Source organism: Pygocentrus nattereri, chromosome 16, assembly GCF_015220715.1.
Source record: "Pygocentrus nattereri isolate fPygNat1 chromosome 16, fPygNat1.pri, whole genome shotgun sequence".
Classification (NCBI taxonomy): Eukaryota; Metazoa; Chordata; class Actinopteri; order Characiformes; family Serrasalmidae; genus Pygocentrus; species Pygocentrus nattereri.
In genome coordinates, this window is record NC_051226.1 from 40,131,504 (window position 1) to 40,154,043 (window position 22,540).

The 22,540-nt window shown below is 41.9% G+C and overlaps 1 protein-coding gene across 1 annotated transcript in view; it reads left to right on the top strand.

Moving 5' to 3' along the window:
* LOC108414337 overlaps window positions 1-22,540 on the top strand; it is a 679,571-nt gene that overhangs the window by 34,103 nt on the left and 622,928 nt on the right.

The following is a 22,540-nucleotide window of genomic DNA, read 5'->3' on the forward strand; positions in this document are numbered from 1 at the left end:
ATGCCTCCTGCTTCGTGAGGGTACGTTTCTAAAATCAGTGATTACATCATTTTTGTCATCAGTCTGATCAACAACATTTACATCCTTATTACCATGATCTGCGGGAGGTACCGACAATGTTAAAGTGTTGCTCTCCATATCCGCCTGTTTAGCAATGCTTAAATATCTCTGCAAAACAACGGCATAAAGCTTGGATTCTCATGAGTGTCAAGATCCCTAACCAAAATATTTCTAACAGACACGTCCAAGTCATTTTCTACAGTTTGTCTGATAGCCCCCACGAGTTCTCGCTCTTTACCTTGTCCAACTGGTTTATTTTCTCAGCGTTCTCCATCACGTCTGTTTTATTTCTTCATCAAACTTGTTATGAATGGTAAAGCAATGCTTAGCCACGGTAGAAGGAAGCCCCCTTTCTGATTAATCACTGTCTTTTTCATGAAACACCAATCTTTTTCATTTCAGACTTCTTCTTCTTTAACACACGGCATTGTGTCGATGTGAGAGGTCTGGTACTGTTTAGTGCATTAAGAGCCACTTCACCCAGTTAAAATAAGTTCATTAGATGCCGTTTGTTAAATAACATGTCTCTGTGCTGCTTTAGCCCTAAATAAAAGTTTGAGAAGTGGCAGGTTTCTATACAGTCTGTCTGACATATTGATCTATCGGGGTTTTATCTCAATGTAAACAACTGGACTGTTGGAAAGCCGATCAACTCTGAGATTAAAGTCTTCAGGAGTCTTTGCTTTATAATCGGTCATAAGATGACCGAATGGTTTACTTACAGCATTTTGAAAGCACTCCATGAAAAACTTTGTATTACCAGGTACATCAGTCTAGCTAACACATCAACCTGGTCGTTGCCTCGAGGACTTTTAAACAATATGAGGTAATTTGTGTTCAAACTAATTGTCCTACTAGACTTTCCTTGACCAAAAAATCTTGCATTAGGTAAACGGTGCTTGAGTTTCGATGGTGTACATACTGTGGAAATACCTTTTCCACCTCAGCATTATTGCTAGCGTCTTTCATAACATCATCAAGAATCAAATTATTCCTGTTAAGTGGCAGACATGTGTCATCATTTAAGGTTGTTGGTGTCCCTTGAACAAAATTAATATCTCTTATTTTCAACATTTCATCATAAAGCGGCTGCCAACAATCACAAATGTGCACTATTTTCTTTGAAAGCAACTCATCGGCACATTCAACCAACTGTTTTACAAAAATGCTTTTGCAGAATTTGATGGTCCACTTATTACACAAGAAAACGGAGGTCCAACTTTATATTAAGTATATTTGTTTTATTGTTCCTAACCCAGAGTGTCCTGGGGATTTGTTTTATGTACAGCACTTTGGTCAACTCAGGTTGTGTTTAGAGTGCTTTATAAATAAATTCTTACTTACTTACAAAGACCAAGACATCCAACAAAGACCAGCAAAGACCAGCAAACACAGCGTGCAAACACAGGGCTGAAATACACAGAGATAACGAGGGACAGGTGAAAACAATCATGGGCGGAGCTACAAAACAAGGGGCAGGACTACGGATATCAAAACAAACACACGGAACATCAAAGCACAAACACGTACAGGACTGGGAGCAATTTTATGCTATGCAGAAAGCCTTCATGTAAAGTGTCGTCAACTTCATTACAAGTACATTATCATACACAATGGATTAAATATACATTTACTGGTACTTACACAATCAATTATGTGTTCATAAATTAAATGTTATACAGGGCATAAATAGCATATGATATTAAGCACACAGTAAGTGTACTGTAGAGATCCAAATTAAATTCCTTGTTATTTAAAGTGTTTGTAAATGTGGTCATAAGAGCTCTTTAGTCTATTGCATTCCTGTGGTAACGGCGTTTTACTGAAGGCTTAGTGAAGGCTGAAGGCTTAGTGAAGGCTGAAGGCTGAAGGCTTAGTGAAGGCTGAAGGCTGAAGGCTTAGTGAAGGCTGAAGGCTGAAGGCTTAGTGAAGGCTTACTGAAGGCTGAAGGCTTAGTGAAGGCTGAAGGCTGAAGGCTTAGTGAAGGCTGAAGGCTGAAGGCTGAGTGAAGGCTGAAGGCTGAGTGAAGGCTGAAGGCTGAAGGCTTAGTGAAGGCTGAAGGCTGAAGGCTTAGTGAAGGCTGAAGGCTGAAGGCTTAGTGAAGGCTGAAGGCTGAAGGCTGAGTGAAGGCTGAAGGCTGAGTGAAGGCTGAAGGCTGAAGGCTTAGTGAAGGCTGAAGGCTGAAGGCTTAGTTAAGGCTGAAGGCTGAAGGCTTAGTGAAGGCTGAAGGCTGAAGGCTTAGTGAAGGCTTACTGAAGGCTGAAGGCTTAGTGAAGGCTGAAGGCTGAAGGCTTAGTGAAGGCTGAAGGCTGAAGGCTGAGTGAAGGCTGAAGGCTGAGTGAAGGCTGAAGGCTGAAGGCTTAGTGAAGGCTGAAGGCTGAAGGCTTAGTGAAGGCTGAAGGCTGAAGGCTGAGTGAAGGCTGAAGGCTGAGTGAAGGCTGAAGGCTGAAGGCTTAGTGAAGGCTGAAGGCTGAAGGCTTAGTGAAGGCTGAAGGCTGAAGGCTTAGTGAAGGCTGAAGGCTGAAGGCTGAGTGAAGGCTGAAGGCTGAGTGAAGGCTGAAGGCTTAGTGAAGGCTGAAGGCTGAAGGCTTAGTGAAGGCTGAAGGCTGAAGGCTGAGTGAAGGCTGAAGGCTGAGTGAAGGCTGAAGGCTGAAGGCTTAGTGAAGGCTGAAGGCTGAAGGCTTAGTGAAGGCTGAAGGCTGAAGGCTTAGTGAAGGCTGAAGGCTGAAGGCTGAGTGAAGGCTGAAGGCTGAGTGAAGGCTGAAGGCTGAAGGCTTAGTGAAGGCTGAAGGCTGAAGGCTTAGTGAAGGCTGAAGGCTGAAGGCTTAGTGAAGGCTGAAGGCTGAAGGCTGAGTGAAGGCTGAAGGCTGAAGGCTGAGTAAAGGCTGAAGGCTTAGTGAAGGCTGAAGGCTGAAGGCTTAGTGAAGGCTGAAGGCTGAAGGCTGAGTGAAGGCTGAAGGCTGAGTGAAGGCTGAAGGCTGAAGGCTTAGTGAAGGCTGAAGGCTGAAGGCTTAGTGAAGGCTGAAGGCTGAAGGCTTAGTGAAGGCTGAAGGCTGAAGGCTGAGTGAAGGCTGAAGGCTGAAGGCTTAGTGAAGGCTGAAGGCTGAAGGCTTAGTGAAGGCTGAAGGCTTAGTGAAGGCTGAAGGCTGAAGGCTTAGTGAAGGCTGAAGGCTGAAGGCTTAGTGAAGGCTGAAGGCTGAAGGCTTAGTGAAGGCTGAAGGCTGAAGGCTGAGTGAAGGCTGAAGGCTGAAGGCTTAGTGAAGGCTGAAGGCTGAAGGCTTAGTGAAGGCTGAAGGCTTAGTGAAGGCTGAAGGCTGAAGGCTTAGTGAAGGCTGAAGGCTGAAGGCTTAGTGAAGGCTGAAGGCTGAAGGCTTAGTGAAGGCTGAAGGCTTAGTGAAGGCTGAAGGCTGAAGGCTTAGTGAAGGCTGAAGGCTGAAGGCTTAGTGAAGGCTGAAGGCTGAAGGCTTAGTGAAGGCTGAAGGCTTAGTGAAGGCTGAAGGCTTAGTGAAGGCTGAAGGCTGAAGGCTTAGTGAAGGCTGAAGGCTGAAGGCTTAGTGAAGGCTGAAGGCTGAAGGCTTAGTGAAGGCTGAAGGCTGAAGGCTGAAGGCTTAGTGAAGGCTGAAGGCTGAAGGCTTAGTGAAGGCTGAAGGCTGAAGGCTAGGTTCAGTGGAATCAAGTGTTAATGACTGTAATCTACGTCTATAACTTTACATTAACTACATCAGAAGTGCTGTATCGTAACTTTATGTTCATTCATTAAACGAACATTTTTTAGATTAATGTCTGAGTAATAACTAAAAACATTGTACATTTAATCAGTTCAACACATAGATGGGCAAAGATCGTATGACTGAGCAAAGTTTGGTGGTATAACTCAAAAACTGCGCCCAGAGAAATATTACACATTTTTCTCCTAAGAATAAGAATGAGAAGAACAGGAAGTTAACTTTGATAGTAAGTTAACCAAAAGCTTTGATGCGTTACTGTTCATGAAAACATCATGAGCGCGTCATGTAGCATGTGCTGTCAATCATTTTTCACATGTCATTCCTTTCTGAGCAGTGCACTCATTTGGGATAATGTCGTTGAGCTCTGGGCAACTCCATCTTCACTGAAATCTATCTGTCTCAGCTGAAGTCCTCAAGAAGACCTTATGAAAAGTCAGCAACATTAGTGGAAGTCTAACCACATAACATCCTTCTGTGTTTAACATGGGCTAAACACTTTAATTAGTCTTATTACACATTTCTATAATGTTAGGCCAGCTCAGCCAGTTTGCACTGTAGTCTGTGTAGATACTGAATAATAAGCCGTAATGTGTAATAAGACTGGGATGTTAAGGGGTCAAAAGCATCAACAGCGTTTTATTTTAATGATACTACTGTTTGTTTATTTGTGGTGTTTATATACAGTTTGTAAGTTTAGCTGATTGGTAGAAAACTTTAGATACCTGTAAATGTACTCCATCCACTTGCACAAAGGTACCCTGGATTTACTGAACAGAGATCCAGCCCGATTGGACAGTGTAATGTTGTGCTGAGTTTTCCTTCGACACATCCTTAAAAGGAAAGACTGTATTAATACAAGCACCATAACTTTCCAGCTCCACCCAAGTCCTGTTTTTACATAGGGCTAAATTATCTTACCATATAAATCCATCTACCTCCCGCAGTGGTGACAGGCTGGTTCATTCGTTATATTATCAGGCTGGAGATTCATTATAAAGGCTCTGAAGGACAGATGGGTTACTATATCAGTAATAATATTATATTGTAAATCTCTCACACAATGATTTCACATTTCAATTGTACAAGTGTCCCCTTGTGTTTAGTGCAGAGCCCCAGCAGTGACATTCCTTCATAATGAAAATAATGCACTGCTATAGCTTAATAAGGTGTGATGTAAGTGCATGATGCTCACTACTTAACCATTACAACTTCTACAAGTGAAATGCTCCTTTATATGGAAACTTCAAACCTGTTTCCACCTTATTTAACATTTTCCATGTCTTCATCATTTCTGAATAAACTGGCATTCACAGTGCTGTAAGGCAAAATGGTACACAAAGGCTCTCAGCTGCCTCGTTCCCTACCATACTAAGTTATGGCCATTTAATATTTTTATTAAAAGTCCTGTCAACAGCAGGGCGGATGCACATTTGTATACTTCCAAAAATGACCTATATCATACTTCTTAGAGTGAACTCTAAAGTAAGGAGGCACCAATCATGAATTTTTAAGGCGATTCCAACGTCTTTACAGCAAAATTTACAGTTATTAGCCTTTTTATTTGAAGCTCACACTGTGTGGGGAAAAACATTAAAACACACCAGCACATGTCCAGCACAAAGTCAGTCGCATTTGCTTTTTAATGGGCCAAACTGGCTTTTTAAATTGTCAATATTAGCTCAGTTGCCTATTTAAATGATACGATTCCAATAAAGGCTCCATTGAAACTAATTGGTTACTGGCTGTTTATATAGTCATTTATTATTAGGCTACGAAGTTGTGGCTCAGATGTAGCAGCAGCTTTCAAGTACAGTGCAAGTGCATTTACTTGGCTTACATTATTTACCTCATATAATTGCAACACACATCTGTCACAATGGAAATAAGAAATTGTCCAATTGCTCTTTTAGTATTTTGAGCAAATGTGACTGTGCATTCCTGTTTTCAAGCCATGTTCTCATATAAAGCCTTGCGTGGTGTGTATACTATGAAATGCTTTCCAATAGAAATGTCGGTAACACTTTATTTGAAGGCTACCTACATAAGAGCTTCATAACGCATTCATAAGCACTGAATAATGTATTTATAAAGCACTACTTGAATATTTATGAAGAGCTTATGCCAGTACTCGCAACATGACATAAGATGTTTTATGAAATAAGCTTATGCCAGTACTCGCAACATGACATACGATGTTTTATGAAATAAGCTTATGCCAGTACTCACAACATGACATAGGATGTTTTATGAAATAAGCTTCTGCCAGTACTCACAACATGACATAGGATGTTTTATGAAATAAGCTTATGCCCGTACTCACAATATGACATAGGATGTTTTATGAAATAAATTACATTTTATTGACATGATATGAATGTGTTGAACATATTTACAGCACTATACATCATTATCTGTGTCAGCATTCTCAAGATATCATTGTATTGACTGTGGATTTTTACATCTTTAGTAGAATACTTTTGAGCATTAATATTTGTAGTAGTATACTTTTGAGTATTAATGTTTGTAGTAGCATACTTTTAACTATTAATATCAGAAGGCATTAACTCGTGCTTAGCGTTAAAGAGTTATGACATTCGCATGGCAGGGCAGGCTATAACAGGCAGTTTGTGACAAACATGCAGAGATGTACGCAACAGGAAACTGGCCAAGGCCATAAACTGAAGTAGGTCTGCGCTTAACCGTTAAAACGTGAGGTTTTCGTTAGAACATGAGGTTTTCACATCCATATATGGTAAACCATATGTCCATTGCACCCACTAAACAGGAACATGTACACATTTAGGTTTAGCTTATACGCACACACATATTCAGCTTCAGGGTATAAAAGGAGTCAGAACACATTGGGAGGTCAGAGCTTACTTGGGAGATACATGATGCATGTTCTCTGTTTGTAACCTCTCCAGAATTCTGTAATAAAACTTTGTTTGTTTCACTTCAGTCTGATCTACTCGTCTCATTTGTTTTGCATCAACGAACACGCAGGACTGGTTTCGTCCACAATTTGGTGACCCCGACGTGATGCAAAGGAGACCATTAGAAAAACAGGCTTGATCTTCCTCCATTACTCATCACAGGCGTGCCATTTAAAAAGGTAAGCAGAAACCTATTTAAATAAATTCTGCATATTGACAACTGCTAAATTATGTATGAGTAAAAGAGGCTGGATCAGGTAATTAAATTTAAAGGACTGAATTGGAACAAACACAAGGTAAAAATATACTGAGTGATTAATAAGGTATTGGGTCTGTGGTGTTTTTGCCGGGAATTGGTGAACCCCTCCCATCATCTGACGAGTGATTGGGATAAGGACTGGGTTGAAAGCCCCTGGGATTGGCTCTCCCTAAAACAGGGTTGGAGTCCCTGAGGTTCAAGTCCTCTAAAGTACCAGGTTGGAGACCCTGAGGTTCAAGTCCTCTAAAAGTATCAGGTTGGAGTCCTTGAGGTTTGAGTCCTCTAAAGTACCGGGTTGGAGTCCCTGAGGGTGGTCCTCTAAAGCGCCCATTCGTGATAAGTTTGAAGTTCCTCACATGCAGCAAACCTAACGGTGATAACTGAGCATTGTGAGTTGAGCAAGTAAAACTTAGAAAACGTCTTGGTGAGTACCAGTTTTTTGATCAACATGGCTGAATACGGTAGAAAAAGATTTAGAGAAGGAATTGGATAACAAATTTGGAGTTGAGGCTTTCCCTACCGTGAGGGAAGACAGTAAATCAATCTGTACAATGTTGATCAATCACTGGATTCCCCAACACGGGTTTCCCAAAAGAATTCACTCAGATAATGGTACTCACTTAATAAGTAACGCCTTGGCATGGGTAGAACAATTATTAGGCCTATAGCTTCTTAAACGGTAAGATATCTGTAGATTAGTCACTGTGTGGAAATTGGCTTTGAGAAATAGTCGGATTAGGCTTGATAAAATTTGGCGGACATTCTGGGCCCAGGGAATTTGGTAGATAAAGTTAATAAAGAAAAGTGAATGGTGGCAAAAGCATGCTATAGTAATGTATGATGAGTCGACTTGAGTCGTTCTGTGTGTGTTGCAAAGTTTTTCATTCTTAGACAAAAAAAGAAAAGAGAAAGGGGGGTTGGTCTCCCTCTCTCTCTCCCTCTCTGTGCATTGTGTGTGTCTCAGCTCATTGTGTGTGTGTGTGTGTGTGTGTGTACACGAAGCTGGACTTCGTCTGTGTGTCAGCCCCTCCTTTTCTGAGTAAGACGTGTGTGTGTGTGCGCAGATTTGGGTCTGTGTGTGTGTGTGTGTGCAGATTTGGGTCTGTGTGTGTGTCTGAGCGCCACACCTCAGTCTTCTCTTTCTGGGGGTGAAGCGTTTATGTTCTCTGACCTGCTGTGTGTCTATAGAGTAACTTTATGAGATTTGGGGATGGACAAGGAATGATATTTGCTTTATATAGTTAAAACTTAAGGAGCCTTCGTAGGGGACTTTGCTGGAAAAAATAATAATAATAAATATATAAATAAATTGATTGATTAAAGGTAAAATCACTAGTTAAAGTGAGTATGAGACCCACAAAGGACTTTGCTAGTTTAAGGGAAACATGTTATACTGAAGATATTAAATAATGTATATAAAATTTGAATATTATTAATGTGAGGAGGAAAAGTCATATAGATGAGGAGTTCTGTTTTGTTTTACCTTTTATATGGTTATAAACAACAATGAGTCTTCTTTGGGAGACAAAAGAGGACATTTGATTATATCGTGGACATCTAAGAGTTAAGTAAAATCTATGAACCTCTTTTCAGAGACGTTGAAAAATATATATAATATATATAAATGAGATGAGCTCCCAAGAAAGGACAGAATAGTGGGGAAGTAAATAACCAGTGTGCTGACAGATAAGTGTATAAATTTGTGCATTGTTAAAAGAATGGATTGGGATTAACACTTTTGTTTGAATGAGCAGGAGAGAGCCAGATGACTGTGGGCGGAGAACCAGTGCATTACGTAACCTGAGCTCCATTGAAGACATCTGTGGGTGACTAAGAGGCGTCTGTTTTATCCACAAACTCTTTCACAAACTTAGAAATTAGTATTTAGATGTAAGTGCATTTAATTCTAGCTAGCACTGTTTATAAATCTTCAGTGTGTGTTCATTTATTGATGAATAAATTAATTAACAAAAAGGGTTAATGAGGGGGGCGGCACGGTGGCGTGGTGGGTAGCGCTGTCGCCTCACAGCAAGGAGGGCCTGGGTTCGATTCCCCGGCCGGGTGACCGGGGTCCTCTCTGTGTGGAGTTTGCATGTTCTCCCCGTGTCTGCGTGGGTTTCCTCCGGGTTCTCCGGTTTCCTCCCACAGTCCAAAGACATGCAGTCAGGCCAATTGGTTGTGCTAAATTGTCCCTATGTGTGAGTGTGTGAGTGACTGTCTGTGTCTGTGTGTCTGCCCTGCGATGGACTGGCGACCTGTCCAGGGTGTATCCTGCCTTCCGCCTGAAGACTGCTGGGATAGGCTCCAGCTCCCCCCCGCGACCCTGACGGAGAAGCGGGTTAGAAAATGAATGGATGGATGGGTTAATGAGGGAACTGTTAAAAAGGCAAAAAGCAAACTAAGGTGTCAAATGTAATTACTCCGGTTGATGTTGTGCGGAAGAGATTATGGTGGGAACACAGCTTGCCATAGGAGGTATCAGGAGACTTTTAGCTAATCTCCTAGGGATTCCAGCTATGGACAGATTCTACAGAAAGCTGGACTTAATCGATATGTGGGGACTGCTGTGAATGATCCAGAGCTGTTTTCTGCAGTTTGAGGTTGAATGTAGAGAGCATTGAGAGATATATTTCCGACAAATGCGCATCCTGATAATATTCTGATTGAGCCACTGGGACTGGAAGAAAAACCGAGAGCTCATGTGTCAAGAGCCCTTCGAGTGTGGACAGATTATATAGCCCAGATTATATAGGCTTTGGTTATATAGAGTCATCCATCCATCCATCCATCCATTATCTTCCGCTTGTCCGGGGTTCGGGTCGCGGGGGCAGCATCCTAAGCAATGAAGCCCAGACCTCCCTTTCCCCAGCCACTTCCACCAGCTCTCCAAGGGGGATTCCGAGGCGCTCCCAGGCCAGCTGGGCGATATAGTCGCGCCAGCGTGTCCTGGGTCTTCCCCGGGGTCTCCTCCCAGGTGGACTCGCCTGTGACACCTCCCGAGGGAGGCGTCCAGGAGGCATCCTAACCAGATGCCCGAACCACCTCAGCTGGCTCCTCTCGACGTGAAGAAGCAGCGGCTCTACTCCGAGTCCTTCCCGGATGACTGAACTTCTCACCCTATCTCTAAGGGAGAGTCCAGACACCCTGCGGAGGAAACTCATTTCGGCCGCTTGTATTCGCGATCTTATTCTTTCGGTCATTACCCAAAGCTCATGACCATAGGTGAGGGTGGGAACGTAGATCGACCGGTAAATCGAGAGCCTTGCCTTATGGCTCAGCTCTTTCTTTACCACAACAGACCGGTAAAGAGCCCGCATCACTGCTGACCCAGCACCAATCCGCCTGTCAATCTCCCGCTCCCTTGTACCATCACTCGTGAACAAGACCCCGAGATACTTGAACTCCTCCACTTGAGGCAAGAGCCTATCCCCGACCCAGAGAGGGCTCTCCACCCTTTTCCGCCTGAGAACCATGGTCTCGGATTTAGAGGTACTGATTCTCATCCCAGCCGCTTCACACTCGGCTGCAAACCGATCCAGCGAAAGCTGAAGTTCGCGGCCTGATGTCCCCAATAGGACCACATCATCTGCAAACAGCAGTGATGTGACCCTGAGGTCACCAAACCGGACACCCTCCATCCCTTGACTGCGCCTAGAAATTCTATCCATAAAAATTATGAATAGAATCGGTGACAAAGGGCAGCCCTGACGGAGTCCAACTCTCACTGGGAACGAGTCTGACTTACTGCCGGCCATGCGAACCAAACTCCAGCTTCGTTTGTACAGGGCCTGAATGGCTCATAGCAAAGAGCCATGTACCCCGTACTCCCGAAGCACCTCCCACAGAATACCCCGGGGAACACAGTCGAATGCCTTCTCCAGATCCACAAAGCACATGTGGACTGGTTGGGCAAACTCCCATGAACCCTCCAGAATCCTGGAGAGGGTGAAGAGTTGGTCCAGTGTTCCACGACCAGGGCGGAACCCGCACTGTTCCTCCTGGATCCGAGGTTCGACTATAAGCCGGACTCTCTTCTCCAGTACCCCTGCATAGACCTTGCCAGGGAGGCTGAGGAGTGTGATTCCCCTGTAGTTGGAACACACCCTCCGGTCCCCTTTTTTAAAAAGAGGCACCACCACCCCAGTCTGCCAATCCAGTGGCACCGCCCCCGATGTCCACGCAATGTTGAAAAGGCGTGTCAGCCAAGACAGCCCCACAACATCCAGAGCCTTGAGGAACTCAGGGCGGATCTCATCCACCCCTGGAGCCTTGCCACCAAGGAGCTTCTTAACTACCTTAGCGACTTCGGCCTCAGTAATGGACAAGCCTATTCCCATGTCCCCAGACTCAGCCTCCTCACTGGAGAACGTGTCGGTGGGATTGAGAAGGTCCTCAAAGTATTCCTTCCACCGCCCAATGACGTCTTCAGTCGAAGTCAGCAGCACACCATCTCCACTATATACAGTGCTAGTGGCACACTGCTTTCCCCTTCTGAGTCGCCTGACGGTTTGCCAGAATCTTTTCGGAGCCGACTTAAAGTCAGTTTCCAAGGCCTCACCAAACTCCTCCCATACACGGGTTTTTGCCTTGGCAACAACTGAAGCCGCAGATCGCTTGGCCTGTCGATACCTGCCAGCTGCCTCTGGTGTCCCACAGGCCAACCATGCCCGGTAGGACTCCTTCTTCAGCTTGACGGCATCTCTCACCTGGGGTGTCCACCACCGGGTTCGAGGATTACCGCCCCGACAGGCACCAACTACCTTACGGCCACAGCTACAGTCAGCCGCTTCAGCAATGGAGGAACGGAACATGGCCCATTCTGAGTCAATGTCCCCCACCTCCCCCGATATCTGGTCAAAGTTCTGACGGAGGTGTGAGTTGAAGATCAATCTGACAGGTTCTTCTGCTAGACGTTCCCAGCAAACCCTCACTATGCGTTTGGGCTTGCCTGGTCTGACCGGCATCTTCCCCCACCACCTCATCCAACTCACCACCAGGTGGTGATCAGTTGACAGCTCAGCTCCTCTCTTTACCCGAGTGTCCAAAACACATGGCCGCAAGTCCGATGACACGACTACAAAGTCAATCATTGAACTGCGGCCTAGGGTGTCCTGGTGCCATGTGCACTTATGGACATCCTTGTGTTCAAACATGGTGTTCGTGATGGACAAACTGTGGTTTGCACAGAAGTCCAAAAACTGAACACCACTCAGGTTCAGATCAGAGAGGCCATTCCTCCCAATCACACCCCTCCAGGTCTCACTGTCATTGCCCACGTGAGCGTTGAAGTCCCCCAGTAGGACAATAGAGTCTCCAGGAGGAGCACTTTCAAGCACCCTTCCCAAGGACTCTAAGAAGGCTGGGTACTCTGAACTGCTGTTCGGTGCATAAGCACAGACAACAGTCAGGACCCGTTCCCCAACCCGAAGGCGTAGGGAAGCAACCCTCTCGTCCACCGGAGAAAACCCCAACATACAGGCACCGAGTCGAGGGGCTATGAGAAAGCCCACACCTGCCCGCCGCCTCTCACCATGGGCAACTCCAGAAAAGAATAAAGTCCAGCCCCTCTCAAGGAGATTGGACCCAGAGCCCAAGCTGTGTGTTGAGGTGAGCCCGACTATATCTAGCCGGTATCTCTCAACCTCGCGCACCAACTCAGGCTCCTTCCCCGCCAGTGAGGTAACGTTCCAAGTTCCAAAAGCCAGCTTCAGCAACCGAGGATCAGAACGCCAAGGCCCATGCCTTCGAACACTGCCCGATCCACAACGCACCGAACCCCTACTACTGCCCCTCCCATTGGTGGTGGGTCGATGGGAGGGGGGACTCATGTAACTCCTTCGGGCTGGGCCCGGCCGGGCACCATGAGTGAATGCCCGGCCACCAGACGCTCGCTGGCGAGCCCCTCCCCCAGGCCTGGCTCCAGGGTGGGGCCCCGGTAACCCTGTTCCGGGCAGGGTACACAAGTCCTGTTTTTGTGTCTTCATAGGGGTTATTATGGATCACACTTTGTCTGACCTGTCACCTAGGACCAGTTTGCCATGGGAGACCCTACCAGGAGCTTTTGCTCCAGACAACATAGCTCCTAAGATCATTCAAGCACGCAAACCCCTCCACCACGATAAGGTGGTGATCCAAGGAGAGGTATATAGAGTCAGTCCCCGCTAAATCAGCTATCATCACAACAATAGCTGAGTCAGGTTCAGCTCTAACTATCTCAGCTATCATTGATCCCTCCAGCTGTTGCATGCTCTGATGAAGCACATGGGTTAGCTCATGTTCCAAGAGGGAAAGTTGGAAGTAAAATCACAAAGGCGTCTGGGTTTCGGGCACCATACTTACTTGAGCAGGTTGATTATGTCATAGGTAGGTGCACAATCTGTTGGAGAAATAATGTTCGGAAGGGTATGATAGTTCCTCCTGGTCATATTCTGACTCCAAGGGGTCCTATGCATGAGTTGTTGTGGATTTTTGTTGACATGATAAAACCAGTTGAAGGGAAAAGGTATTTATTAGTGGTAGTAGACAGATTCTCGCGTTGGCCTGAGCCTCGTCTGACTAAGCGTAAAAAGACGCTTTATCGGTACCTACATTTTTGTGTAAAGAAATCATAGGTAGATGGGGACTTCCAGATTGGATCTCCTCAGATAATGGGAAAGAGTTTGTGGATAAGACAGTAAGACTGATTTTGCAAAAATTGGGGATCAGACAATGTTTTGGGGCAGTTTACCATCCATGAAGTCAAGGGATTTGTGAAAAAATGAACGCTAGTTTGAAAAATCGCATTGCCAAAATTTGTTAGCAGAGAGGTTTAAATTGGGTAGCAGCACTCCCATTAACATTGATGACGAAGACGAGGATGAGGTGGAAGAAGGTTAACTGGTGGAGGAATATTCTTTTTGAATATTTAACCATTATATATTTATTCTTAGTGGATCTCGCATTCTCTTATGGAGTTGTGATTCGCATATGATGTGTCTGTTGTTTTTGCCAAAGATACTCGCTGTTGTTTTCTTTCCCTTTTAGAAAGAAAGGGGGGAGGTATAGTGTTTGGAAATCGTAACAGAGGTTACGACGAGTATAAGTTAGTTGATCAAATAGCCGCAGGATTCGAAAATATTCCTGTTATCTCTGCCCTCTTCCCCGTCACCCCCAACAAAAATGTAGATTGCATCAATTACGTTAATTACCAGGTCATGCACCTCGCCAATTTAACTAAGGTAGCCGTTGAGGGCCTCAGCGCACAGCTCTCAGCCACATCTTTGATGACTATACAAAATAGAATGGCCCTAGACATGCTTTTGGCGGAAACGGGAGCTGTCTGTCACATCTTTGGTGATATGTGTTGTACATTCATCCCCAACAACGCCGCCCAGGATGGGTCAGTTACTAAAGCCCTAGAAGGCCTCAAAGCTCTCTCTAAAGAAATGCATGACAACTTCATCACGGGATGGTTAGATAAGGTGTTTGGCAAATGGAAAGCTGTGTTTATTTCGCTATGCACGTCGATCGAAGTATTTTTGGCCATCCTCATTACATGCGGCTGTTGGTGTGTTCATCACCTCGATGTTTCACAAACAGGAACTAAAGGGGACTATTATAATGCTTCTACTGGGAAAGGGACATGATAGTGAGGATGAAGGCGACGACAATGATGAGGCAGCAGATATTACGCTTAACCTGGGGGGCACGGAATACGTGTGAGGATTGACCTTTCAGGGGAAAGGTCAAAAGGGGGAATTGTGGATTTTTACATCTTTAGTAGAATACTTTTGAGCATTAATATTTGTAGTAGTATACTTTTGAGTATTAATGTTTGTAGTAGCATACTTTTAACTATTAATATCAGAAGGCATTAACTCGTGCTTAGCGTTAAAGAGTTATGACATTCGCATGGCAGGGCAGCTACAACAGGCAGTTTGTGACAAATATGCAGAGATGTACGCAACAGGAAACTGGCCAAGGCCATAAACTGAAGTAGGTCTGCGCTTAACCGTTAAAACGTGAGGTTTTTCGTTAGAACATGAGGTTTTCACATCCATATATGGTAAACCATATGTCCATTGCACCCACTAAACAGGAACATGTACACATTTAGGTTTAGCTTATACGCACACACATATTCAGCTTCAGGGTATAAAAGGAGTCAGAACACATTGGGAGGTCAGAGCTTACTTGGGAGACGCATGATGCCTGTTCTCTGTTTGTAACCTCTCCAGAATTCTGTAATAAAACTTTGTTTGTTTCACTTCAGTCTGATCTACTCGTCTCATTTGTTTTGCATCAACGAACACGCAGGACTGGTTTCGTCCACATGACATTTGGTAAAATATGCATGGAAACCATCCCCTCTTCCCTTCATGGTATATAATACATAAAGGTTGCTTTTTTACAGTTTATATATGAATTTGAACTTAACGTCATTCTTTTTCCCTCTTAAACCAGGTACATGTAGTCTCACAGTAGTGTCACCAAGACAGTGCTTACCTGTTACGAAGTACGTTTGATGGCTTCATGAAGGAATTTGATGCCCTTAAACTAAAGTGATGGATATTTACTTCATTTATAACACTGTTATGAAGTATGATTCCCACAGGATGTAGAGGTTATAAGACAGATGGCTATTTATGAACACTACATATCTGTTCTATGAATGATTTTAAGGCCCTCAAACTAAAGTGGTAACATATTTTCCATTCATAACACCTTTATTAAGAAGAATTCACTAGACATGATGACTGTGAAAATGAAGATAATGTTAAAATGAAAAAGAAAAAAGACAACAAATGGAATGCTACAACTTTGTTTATATCAAACAGATAAATGTCACAAATACAGCTCCAAGTCACATCCTTATCCATATTACTGGCTACAATGGGCATCAAAATACACACAAGAGAAAACAAATATATGCACCTTATGCATTTTTATATTTCTGATCTTTGCAACAACAACAAAAATAAAACCAGCAGCATCAAGCTCACAACTGGTACCTTTTACTGGTTATAATAACTGGTTCATTTGTTTGATATCATGAAAGAGCCGTCCTAATACATAATGACGATGACTTTTGGCTAGCCAGTGGTGCCACTCAATAACCTTCAAGTGGTCTTTCAAGAGGGCTGTTGTTCTATTCCCTCTATGCCGCCAGACCTCCACTTTGAATGTACCCCATGCCCGTTCAATGTGCTGGGTGTGGGCTCCAGTATCAGGGTCAACAAAGACATTTTTGTGGCATACAGTGTAGTGTCTGTAGCCAGCTCTATCTAGTTGTCCTGCATATGCACGCCATTCATCGCTTATTATAGCTGTCCTTCTTCTCACATGGGCCCTGATGTGGTGCATTAGGACTGCTCTCGAGCGGGTGCGCACTAACTTCAAAATGGGACGGCTATTTGTTGGGCTGACTTCTAACATTCCAAAGACCCACTGTCGATTCCTTCGCCAAGTGTTGCCACACCGTCCACGATTGTACTAGTGAAGATAAATTATCAGAATACAAACATTTAGTAATCAACAATATTCTGAGAGCGTATGACCAAAGGATACTGATATTCTCATTCAAGTTTTACAGTATGTTTAAATGTATTCTTGTACAGAATTCAATAACATTTGGAGACTTGTGTTAATAAACTTTACAAGAAGAAATTAGAAACTGAAAAAAGAACCATTAATCCAATGAAATAAAATCATAAAATCATAATTATTAGCCAAAGATATTAACCTTTCTCTTGTGAGTGAACTTGCTCTCATCAATGACAACAAAGGTCCCAGGGCCACCCATTTTCATTCCTCTCTGTTTCATGTGAGTGTGAGCTGTAATACAAACCTTCAAATAACAGTGCTACACTTAGTAACACTTCAAGTGGTCTTTAGTAATAGTAATTCAGCATACAGTTGACAACAAAAATATGTTAGGCAGTCAGACAGGTATATAGATGTTATGTATCGATTTTGTATAATAAAAGAATGTTATCACACTAGGAGTGTGGATACATGTTAACCTGATAAATTATGTCACAGTATGTTTTTGTGAGCGCATTGTGTATATCATTAGTGATTAAAGAACAATGGTCATGTTCTTTTTACAAGTAGAACATAATTAATCCTGTTTAATTAGATTTAGCACAGTAATCACTGTATTTATAGTATTTTTTATGTGGCTCCTCTGGACCATTTTTCTCTTTCAAAAAAAAAAAAAAGTAATGCACATTAAGTGTCTTTAAAATGTCTTTTTATATTGTGATATTATATTTAAGACAGATCAACCACCTCTTGATCACACTGTCATAGCTGCAGTTTGTGTTCCATTGAAATCTGTGTGTGTTTTAACTTATTTATGGTCAGAAATGCTTCGCATATACCTTTCTCATGATCTGTGCCATTCTTGTCAAAGTAACAGAGCTTCCAGCAATTCCATCACTTATCATGTCCAGTTGACGAAGGCGAAGTCCTTGTGAAAACCTAATGACAAAATATTAACAGAGAACTCTTCTACACCATCAGGACCTTGGCCTCTAAGACATGGTGTTCTGACATCCCTTGTCACCACCAAAAGCAGTATATGTTGTGTTTTAGATGCTGGTCAACCAGCATCTCTATGCTCGGTAATCAGATAAACCAGCACTAGATCAGCATACACTAACTTATAGAATTCATGCTGGTCTAAGCTGTTTTCAGCAGAGATCTCTTAAGGGGAAGCAGATGAGTCAATGACAAATATGTACACTGCTATTTCCAATTAGTCAGCAAATGACAGTTAAGTTAAAGTCAAAAGTCACTTTGTAACTAAAATATGAAATGTAAGTGAACAGGACAAAGTGAGAATAAAATTATGAAATCGAACCTGTAAATGAACTGCATCCATTTTTTCAAACTTGAGTGTGATTTGTAGAAAATGGAGTTCTGTCGTACAGACTTTTTCACTTTTTTGTGGAACTTGGTGCATGCCCTAGAAAGGAAATAAAACCATTTGTAGTTTTATATACCTAGGCTCAGCAGGCTATGCTACGTAAACAACTAGATTTTGCTATTACCAGCGTAATCCATCAGCAGTCCTGCACTTCTCAAGCCTCATATGCAGCTTGCAGACTCCACACTTCATGATCTTTTTTAGAATACCTTTATGTTGCATCCATCTCACCAGTTTTCTTTCAGACACGTACATTGCCCTCAAAAATTCATTGTTAAGATTAGTCATTGTACATAAATCCATCCATTTTCCAAGCTGCTCCTCCTTCAGGGTCGTGGGGTCATTGTACATGCTGAGGTTAAAAAAAAGGTAACTAATTTAGTGACGTCACAGCAGTAAAGATGAGCAATAAACCTATATTTCTAATACAATCTTTAATTAATCAAATACATCAATACAAGTGTCTATACAGTATTTTTAAAGATACTTGAGACACTTGAGAAAAAGTTAATGCTGTACAAGGCATTTGCACTTTTACCGACGCCACCCACCCACGCAGTCTTTACCAGCCTGCAGCAACAAGCACCCTCCATCCTGAAAAGGCACGAAAAAAGGCACTAAAAATGTAAGTATGCTATGCGTTGCACTTATTTAGCTGTTTTACACTTTTATTTGCTGTTTGATTAATTTGATAGCTACATATAACATTACGCAGAAGTAAAGAAATGTTATTATGCTTGAACTCGTATTTGAATAATTGAGCCGATTAGCTAGCTAGCAAGCGTTAGCCAACTAACGTTAGGTTAACTAGCTAAGATTGTCATGCATGCCGGAGGAAAATGCCAAGCATTGCCTGTAATGTTCCATTGAGCAAGTAACCTATCTGCAGAAACAGAGTTATTAGTTATATGCCTTGCTAATTTATATGTGTATCTCTGGCTTAACTTTTAACTTCATTAACTGATGTCAGCTAACCTAGGTTTGAATATAGTTTTAAGTGTTTGGCTATGTATATCCCAGTTAGCACCATATTATTTCATAGCTAAACTTTTCAAGGAATTCTTATTAACGTTAAACAACGTGTTTATTTCGAAGAGCAGTCGAAGATGGATACCCGAAAGCGTCGCTACGTAAGGTCCACCACAGCTCTGGCTGAGCCTGAGGCTGAACCGAGAGCTGCAGCGGGAGCAAGTTCCACCGCCTCAGACCAGTCATTTGCTAAAACTAAAGGTTTGTGTGCTGAAAATAACAAAATTACTCTGCTCTCTGTCCCATTTATTAGTCTTTCTAGTAAATATCAGTTTAAAAAGTTATATTTATTAACACTGCAGTCCAGAAATGCCTTAACCAACAGCTTTTTAACTTTTGCCTTTAGTGCTATGGGCATTTCACTGAGCTTGGCACCATGTGTTAGCCTGGTTATCTGATGTTCTTATTTCTAATTTGTTGGTTGCAATGTCTTTTCACATTATTACCTACATTTACGAGTATTTTCCCCATGTCAGATTCTCCATCTGCAGTTCTGGAGCTGCAAAAAGTGAAGGCCCAGCTCCAGATTGAAAAGACAAAGTGTTCTTTTCTTGAAGAGAAGGTTAAAGAGCTTCAAGCTGATAAAGCTTTCCTACAGAGCCAGCTGACATCACAAGGGAAAGGCCAGTCTTCAAGTTCAGGTATGCCGAGTTTTTTTTTTTTTTTCTTTTGTTTGTTTAAAAATTCCAGTACTACAGTGATTTACATTTGCTTGAAGTGGTACAGAATTGCTTGGTACAAAACAGTTTTGCCATTTGTAAAGTTACTGTTTTGGAAATACATGTTTTTTCTTTCTTTTCTTTGTCACAGAATAATAATAATAATAATAATAATAATAATAATAATAATAATAATAATAATAATGAATTAACACAACAATTATTGATTCTGTTATCTTGGTCTATGCTATAGCCATTTCTTCCAGCATAAAGATATCTTCTGACTCAGAGTCTGCTGGGTCCTTCAACTTTTCGCTGCTATTTGATGAAGAGGCTAAACCACGTGTAAAAAATGAGAAGTCATCCCACTACGACAACCCTCGGATGAGAAGTGAGTTTGAGTAGTTTGTTCATAATGTACATGGTGACATGCTTTAGATTTTATGTACAGCATTCTCTTTCATAGTATCTTGCTGGCTACAAATTGGTGATGGCCATAAACTGGTGTTGCAAACTTATCAAACTAAGATGATGATGATAAAAAGCCTAAATATTTGTGCATCAGTTTTCATGCAAACTAATGTTTGCAAAAATGTTTGGTATCAGAATGACATTAGATGGCTGATAAAATACAGGAAAGCCACCAATCCCCTATAGCCTATAAGCTCATTTCCAATGCTATAATACTTAATATTTCAATAAGCATTTTCTTATTATGTTCTGAGGCAAAATAATTCTTTTGATTTTAGTTATTTGTCTAAATTTGGGGCAGTCGTGGGCCGGAGGTTAGGGATCCGGCCCTGTGACCGGAAGGTTGCCGGTTCGATCCTCAGTGCCGACAGCACATGACTGAGGTGTCCTTGAGCAAGACACCTAACCCCCAACTGCTCCCTGGGTGCTGTGGATAGGGCTGCCCACCGCTCCGGGCAAGTGTGCTCACTGCCCCCTAGTGTGTGTGTTCACTAGAGTGCGTATGTGGTGTTTCACTTCACGGATGGGTTAAATGCGGAGGTGGAATTTCCCCGTTTGTGGGATCAAAAAAGTATCTTTTAATCTTAATCTTAAATTTGGAGGGACTATCCTGAACACATGTCAAACTCACAATGAATCTTTGCTTTAAAGGTGATCTTGGTATGAAGCATTTTATATATTCTTTTTTTAACAAATAAACAAATGTTAATAATATTCACAAAACATAACAGCTTAACAAGCCAGTTAATTACCTTATTACCAAGTGTCACCATTTCATAAGGCAGCTTCTCTGAGTTTGCACTTAAAGTCAGAAATCACTTGAACAATAGCAGTCTAAATAGTTTGGATTAATACTCCAAATGTCAGCATTATTATTTAAAAGTATGACATTACAATTCTAGATTTATTTAAAGCGGCGTTATGCAAGATCTGGTATTTTTTTGCCCCTTCAGTTGCAATGTGTAATTTACATTTACACCACTGTCATAAGTACGCTTTGAGCTGTACACATACATGTATAAAATTGTTACATAGTGTTGTTTTAATCATCATATATGAATATCTGCACTATTATTTCTGGGTTTTATTTTAAAAGCTGTATTGTGGGCTTAATGTTGTAATGCCTTCTTACAGACATGCAGATTGTACTTCTAGAAAAAAGTTTAATTACAAATTAAATCTTATTTATTTATTTTTAATATGTAACCATTAAGGTATTTCCTTTATATATTAACATAAGTTTATTTTGCAGTGAAGACTATGACTGGTGTGATAAACCGGTACAAGAAGGCCCTAAAGTATTACAAGCAGGCTGGATCAATGAAGAGAGCTTTTGACCGCCTGGGTGTGGACAGGAACACGATTGCCCGTACTGCACCCATCGCAGAACTCAGCATTGCCTCACCAGATGTTTTTGCCAGCCTTCTACCATGGAATGACAAGAAACAAGAAAAGCTTGCTCAATTTGCAGATAGATGCCATTCTGCGCTCACTGCAGACATAAAAAAAAAAAAAAAAACTGAGATGAAAGGCAAAGGGGAGCTTCTACCAATTGTTTATTCACAGAAGTAAAAAATGTAGAAGCATGAGCTTGTAATTCTGCCTTTTTTTGTTTTAGTGGCAGTATATTCATAAGGACTATTTCTTGTCTTCTTAAGCATAATGCCCTTCTTTTGGAAGACTGTTACACTGTGTCAAATTCCTAATACAGTTCAGAACGTGGCTTAACCAAACTACAACTAATATATATATTTTTTTGCTGTGTCTCTTATAAATAAGGTTATAGCTCTCCATTTGCTGTTTTGTTTGTGCAAATGAACCAGTTATTATAACCAGTAAAAGGTACCAGTTGTGAGCTTGATGCTGCTGGTTTTATTTTTGTTGTTGTTGTTGCAAAGATCAGAAATATACAGGCAAAAATGTATAAGGTGCATATATTTGTTTTCTCTTGTGTGTATTTTGATGCCCATTGTAGCCAGTAATATGGATAAGGATGTGATTTGGAGCTGTATTTGTGACATTTATCTGTTTGATATAAACAAAGTTGTAGCATTCCATTTGTTGTCTTTTTTCTTTTTCATTTTAACATTATCTTCATTTTCACAGTCATCATGTCTAGTGAATTCTTCTTAATAAAGGTGTTATGAATGGAAAATGTGTTACCACTTTAGTTTGAGGGCCTTAAAATCATTCATAGAACAGATATGTAGTGTTCATAAATAGCCATCTGTCTTATAACCTCTACATCCTGTGGGAATCATACTTCATAACAGTGTTATAAATGAAGTAAATATCCATCACTTTAGTTTAAGGGCATCAAATTCCTTCATGAAGCCGTCAAACGTACTTCGTAACAGGTAAGCACTGTCCTGCTGACACTACTGTGAGACTACATGTACCTGGTTTAAGAGGGAAAAAGAATGACGTTAAGTTCAAATTCATATATAAACTGTAAAAAAGCAACCTTTATGTATTATATACCATGAAGGGAA